Below are 7417 nucleotides of genomic sequence, written 5' to 3' on the forward strand. Positions count from 1 at the left end.
TATTTAGCACTGGTCATTACCAGATTCTGGTGATATACCCAGACACGTAGAGATTCACAATCCGTCCTTCTGTGCAGATGTAAACAGTGGAGTAAGCTAGTAGAAAAGTGTGTGGGCTTGATGTGTGTGTCACGAAGCTTTTGGTGTTGGTTGCCATTCAAACTGTGAAAGGAGGAGGCTCTTTCTTGTGAAAAATAAAACAACATTTCTGAATTTCAAAACTGCATCATTATTTGGGTCACATTGTGTTTGATAAATGCCCCCATACATCCTGTAAACCTTAACTGGGCTAAAGTTTTGGCATAGTCAGCTTGGTTCATCTTTACAAACCAACAACCCCTCCTGCCAAAAACAAATGAACAACAAAAAGCCGTCAAATATTTTTGTGTGTCTGCATTGGATCGAAACATGTGGCAAACATTCCTAGTTTTTGAAAGATTGAAAGACTTATTTTCAAATTTTTCTTTTTCTTTCCTGAATAAGGTTGCATTTTGCCAATTACAAAAGCTCCGATACTGATGACAATTATTAACAGTAGCTGTTGAAATACGTGCTTTATCTTACTTGCTAATGTACGTTAAAAGATGTGTAACATGTTGAGCCTAATGTTTTCTTTTAGTTGAGCACAAAGTGAAAAATTTGTGAGGCATGTTCATCTTCCGAATTGTTTTTGCAAAATATTTATAATTGCAAAGTATTTTTTAGAAACTTGGTGCATTAATTGATCTGTCTTAATAACTAGGATTAAATCCTTTTTATCTTCTCTAATTTGCTTATCCTTTCAACTGGTAAGGTATTCATACAATGGTTTACTATTCACTCTTCTGTTTGCAATTCACATGGAATCTCTGATGTGCCAAAACAAGTAAGAATGCCACACTTTCAATGATATTTTGACATTTTGGCTCAATTCAGTGGATGTCACGGTTTATATGGTCTCGAGCAAGCTTTACAATTCTCCTTTCGAGGATACTCCCTGCTACCCCATTAAAACCCAATTATTTTTGTGTTGTTTTTCTCTAGTGTGTGTGTGTGTTTGTGTGGGAAGGAGAGGGGGAGGGATGTTCTCCATAAATATATTGGTATCATCAAAGACTAATTTGAGGCTTGGACAACATCGCTCTGAGTGTATCTGTAAGGAAATCTCCGAGGAGCATCCAGTGGCATGACCGTATGTGTTATCTGGCACCAGCTTGTTGGTAGGGATTGCTATAAGCCATAAAATACAAGGCAGGTCAAGTCAGAAGAAGTACTTACCTGGGAAAAATATAATCGTTTTTGGTACTAGTTGAAAGTCCCAATGTATGTGACTGGTGAGATGAATAGTGTTCATCTGAATGGGTTGTGTTTCCATGCTTTCAGTGAAAGAAACATCAATATCCTGTTTTCATAGTTTCCTCCCCATTAAATCATCTTCCTTCCCATGTGAATGTTGTCACAAGGACACTTTCAGCTTGCTTTTCCCGTCAGTTACATACCCCTTGGTGTGGTTTAGTTAGCATTTCCAGATTGAATATTTGATATTCTGGAAATTTGCCACACCTTTGCATTGATCAAATACAACTTTCTGATTTAGATAATAACACAGTGTAGGTACACATTAAGATTGGAACTGCAGTTTGAAGATACGGTTAGGTACTTGCCCACCTCTTATACACCACGCCATGTACAGTAGAGATATCAATTAACATGTACTGTGTAGGAAATGGTTCTCTTTTCTCTTCACACACTTTACTGTGCCTCTGCAGCTACCACACTGTCAGCACCTGAAAATGGGGCAGATTTCTTTTTCTTTTAAAAAGTCTTCATCATGTATGTACATGTATACTGACAGTCTATACAAATGTGCATTTGCAGAAAATAGAAACGCACAAATGCTGAAGACGATGTTGCCTGCGTACAGGAGTGTACATGCTTGCTACATTATGTTTCATTTGGCTATGAGAATCACATTCGTCCTACCGTGGGACTACTCATATGAGAGTATATGAAAAATCTCGAGATCTTGAAATGTCAGAGGTGCGTATGAAGCATTTCCAGTCGAGATTTAGTCAGACTTGTGTCCTCGCCCTCCCCCTAGTTGTTGCATGTGTGTAGTCATTGTGTAATACAGTCAACATAAAACAAAAAGTACACTAACAAGATAGAGTTAACCTCACAGAAGTCAAATAATCGCCCGAGTCGAAGGTCTTTTCAAGTCCCCTTCTCTTTATATATTCTATTGATTTTAATCCCTCACAAGTCAAATGTCAGTCAAAGCTATTTCTTCAGTCCAAATAATTTGACTTGGGCACGTTGGACTGTAATAGGAAAGGAGTCAATTATACACTGTAGTTGAGATGGTCATTGTTTTATCATGCCCCCTGTCTTCATTATGTTTCTTGGAAAATCACTTTTGGAAATTGATTTTTGGAATTAGCATTCAATCCCCCCCCCCCCCCTATAAAAAGAAGGAGAAATAAATGAATAAATATATGAATAAAAAAAAGGATAAAGCGAATTTTGCTGCATGTGATTTAATTATTATTTTTTTCTCAGTGATTCCGTCGTGCAAGGAATCAGTGTTGTCTCTTATTGATAGATTTCCCTACCCCATCAGACATGTTTGTGAATATCTGTTATTTTATCAGCTTGTTTCTTATGGAAAGAACTAGTTTGATCTCACAGTCGTCGTCTTCAAAACTGAACTCAATGCCTTCGGAATCTAGGCTTCTGTAGACTCTACACCAGTGCTCACCGTGAATTCAGCCTGATTTGTGAGCTGCTAACAGTACTATGACAACCACAAGATGCTCACCGCGGAATGAAATGCCTGGTGACGAAGCCTAGCTCACTCAACTGATTTTTACCTCACATTAAAGTACTGCTATGTGATAAAGTGTGTGGATTACAGAGAGGGGAAAAAATGTACATTTCTCAACAAGAATGTTGTTCATGTTTAAAATACAACTATACCTGTTGTAACAATGTGGCTTTATCAGTGTTTTTGCCCAAGCAGTGTTTACAGTTCTGATACTTGGTTTTTCAGTGAGAGTCTGTCATACTGTAATAATTTTACTTTCCGGAGGGGGAAATTTAATGAGTGTGGTATGTTTAGAAAGGGAATGTGTTAGCAGAGTTGCTCCTTGGACTGTGACTCCTTACCAGGATTGTATAGAATGCATTTGCGTGGTTGTTGGACTGCTGTACATAGAAAGATTGCACTACCGGGGTTTCTGTCGACCAGGAGTTCTTGCGTTAAAGCAACGCCGTCTGTGGAAAATGAGGACCTAATCATTAACATGTACAAATACATGGAGATGTATGCAAGACCAATTAAAACCTTAAGTAAAAAAACAAACATGAAATGTGCAAGGGCTTGTGTGATGTAGATGATTTGTGTGCTCTCACGTGTGACTCGTGTGTGATCCCACAAAATGGTGGTGAGCTAAGTTATAACAGCCCAAAAGTTCACAGCTCACATATGAAACATCTGCAAAGTGTGTACAGACACAACTGAATGAAGAAGAGTTTTGGTTTGCAGAAATTTGCAAATAAGGTGGAAATATTTTGCATGCATATGTATACTAGACACGTATGACAAGCGTGGTCAGATAAAAAAATATATATATACGTACAATATTACAATATTGCCATCAATGACATAGAATGTTGACTTTGACAAATTCTTCCCTGCCTAAATTTTTAGAATAGGATGTAATTACTGTAAAAAAAGAAAAGAAAAAGAAAACATATACTGTATATATATATAATATATATAATATATATATCGTCACTGAGGCGACAAGACCTCGTATCTACAAAATGTCAAATGTTCAGGACAGCCAAAAAAAAATGGCGGCCAAAGCACTATAGCGAATGGAATTGCCTTTCCTTAGTGACATGCTGTGGTGGCTTCATTTTTGGAATAAGACGGGATTTGGACAGGACATCACTTAACCCGTTATTTGACCATTAATCCAAAAAAGTCATTTTCACCAAAACTTCAGATAAAGGTCTTGTCACCCCAGCGACGATATATATGTGTTCAAATTCATGAAATTCTTCCGTCAAGATGTTGCAACGATATATATGTGTGTGTGTGTGTGTGTTGTGTGTGTGTGAGTGTGTGTGTGGTTAAAACACTGACTAGCGAATAAACTCTTGTGGGTACTTCTAGTGATGGTATGGAAATATCCACCACCACCGTATTCTGGAAGGAAATTAAGATTTCCTGTTGGGATGACAATGCGTGGCGGGAAAAAAAAAATGGATAGACAACCAACCAAAGTAATGTACCTGCATCACCCTACACATATTTGAAATTTATTCTGGCATTTACAAATGGGGCACAAAAAGTAAAACTATCAACCCTTGGCTTCAGTGGTGAACATGAAACTCTTGTTTGAGACGTAACTTAATGAAACGCTGGCTTGTACTGATTTGGCTCGACTAGCAATGAATGTTGGCAGCAAATGCAATGTAGTATTATAGAAAATAGATGTAATATAAGGCAGAAAAAATAAGCATTTTATCATAATCCTTTAGAGGCAGAGGTATTTGTTTAGAGAAAAATAGAAATGCTCTCTATTTCTCTCTGAACCAATACCTTTGCTCCTAAAGAGTGCAAGATGCACTGTGTTAGCTCTCTGTCTCTCCGTCTATAAACCCTAGATGTTGACACTATTTACTTATAATTAGTGTGCCACGTTCACATGCCTGACTCAACTCAACGACTTGCAAACTTCACATATTTTGTTCAAAAGCGCAACCACGTATAAACCAACTGATAAATCGCAATACAGACTGTATGCCACAGTACACTGAAAGTGTCATAGCCATAGTTTTGTCATTAAATAAACATCAGCAAAGCTTGCAATTTTCTCTACAATTTCTCTCATTACAACCTTTACAAGAAAAGACAGATATTTTAAATGAAATGACAGCAACATATGAAGACATTAGCAAAATTTGGCTAGAAGTGTATGCATTATTTTTGGCAAGGGAAGTGCAATGAGAAATATGTGAAGAGGTAAAAATATGTGTAGATATATTTTCATCGATGAATGCAAAGGACCTTGACCCTTTCTAGGCTCTGTGCACAGTCAATGAACAGACATTACCTACTGTAAAGGGTGTATCTCAGTGGAAGAGACTGCACCACGACTGCTGCAACTGATATTAAAGGACAAGTCCACCTTCATATACATAAGGATTGAGAGAATGCAGCAATATTAGTAGAACATATCAGTGAAAGTTTGTGGAAAATTGCACAATCCGTTCAAAAGTTACGAATATTTTAAGTATCTGCGCAGTCACTGCTGGAAGAGAAGACTACTAGAGTGTATGATGTCACATGCGTACAACTATATAAGGAAAATAAAAAGAGAATTTCACAAAACTTTACTTTTTGAATAAAGTGCACATTTCTTCGACTTGCTACTGACATATGTTAAGGGTAATATTATTCCCCCTGCCTTCTGAAAGAGAGAAGTCGTGTGTTCTTTTGTTATGCGAGAAAAATGGAAATGTGTTGAATTTTCTTTATTGTTTCTTTATATCGTTGTACTCATGTGACATCACAAGCTATAGTAGTCTTTTCATCCAGCCGTGACTGAGCAGAAACTTCAAAAATTCACAACTTTTTAACGGACTGTCCGATTTTGCTCAAACTCTCACTGATGTGTGCTACTAATATTGCTGCATTCACTCAACCCACATGTCTATGAAGGTGAACTTGTCCTTTAAAGTCACTGCGATTTGGGAAGACTCGAGAGATCATAAAATGGCTTGCGCTCTCACTGAGGAGTGAGGAGACTCCAAGGCAACTCCAGAGATACAGTCAACCTTGCGTAAGTCGACCTCACATAAGTCGAATAATCACCTAAGGTCTTTTCAAGTCATTGTCTCTTTATATTCTATTGATTTCAATCCCTCATAAGTTAACTGTTCTCTATGTCGAAGGTAATTCTTCAGTCCAAATAGATTTGACTTACCAAATAAGATGATAATTTATCAGTCTCCAGTCCAGTGAGATACCCACTTTTTTTCATCTTAACCCGTTGAGGACGGTTTGATTTTGCTACAACACGCATTTCCCATAGACACCTGCCCGAGTATACTCGGGACTCGTCCTCAACGGGTTAATCCCTCTGCAGTGGCGGATCCAGAGGGTGGCGCACTGGGCGTGCCCCTCTTTTTTGTTGTTGTTCTTAAAACAAAGGGAATAAAAAGAAAAAAATGGAGGGGGCCGTGCACCCCCCTTTTAATTTTGTACAGGTGTCTCCCCTTTACAGAATTCCTGGATCCGCCCCAGCCTGCTCTGGAGTCACCATGGCTTTTCTGTTGGACTGAGGTATTGTTACGCCTGGGTAGGCTTCCTATGGTAATGTGTAATCAAGAGCTAGGCCTACCAGAAACATTCTTATAGAAGAGAGAAAACATAAATTACTGCAACTCCTTCACATTTCACGGCACACACCAGAACACTTAAAAAACAAAGAAGACTTGTACAAGCCCAAATCTAAATGAAATAAACTTGCTTTATTTCACAAACTCTCAGTTGATAGATACTTCCTGACAAAACGTGTGTGATTTTCAACTTCTCCAGATATGTATGTATATATCTATATATATGTATAACATCAAAGCTGTAAAGACATGAGAGGTAAATCACACGCAATACCAGAATGCAGAATGAATGTCACGTATCATGATTTGTGGCTTGTGATAAACATGTTAACATAATCTCTGCATTATAATCTACATAACGACTATCACATCTCCATACATAAGTAGCACTGACATAACACCATCTGTTCATGGAACATCATACAAAATATACACCCTCTACACTTCATTTGAACCTACTGCCAAAGTTCAGTGCATTCACAAGCTCTTGTCAACCTATGTGCAAAATTCATTCACAATTGATTCAGCTTCTGATACGATTCAGTTATTGAATGTTACAGCATACAGTGGTTACATCTTGCAACATGATTCTTTGGACTTTGCTCTTGTATCTCTAACAGAAGTTTGGTTCTACAAGCTCTCATATGTTATCTGCTCATTTGGCATTCTCTTCACCGACAAATTTAACCATTACTTGCAAGATACATGTGCTATTTAAAGCAGTTAATGTCATTAATTTGATCATACATAATTGGTACAACCCATCAGAATAGCTCAAAATGTTGCTTTAACAATTTCTACTGTCACTTTCAAATACTAGATGGTGGGGAAAACAGAGAATTTCAGGAGTACTTTCTCAATAGCTTCCATTTTAAAGACCTTTCAGCTGACAAATATTATCAGTTGATTGCTACTGACAAGACAGTATGTCAAAAAGTGCATCGAACTAGATTTAACACTGCAGAAAATTAACAGTCGTAGGTTGTTTTTTCATGCACACTTACGGCTTTTTTGTTGTTTTTGTGGT

Source organism: Diadema setosum, chromosome 7 (assembly GCF_964275005.1).
Source record: "Diadema setosum chromosome 7, eeDiaSeto1, whole genome shotgun sequence".
In the NCBI taxonomy this organism is placed as follows: domain Eukaryota; kingdom Metazoa; phylum Echinodermata; class Echinoidea; order Diadematoida; family Diadematidae; genus Diadema; species Diadema setosum.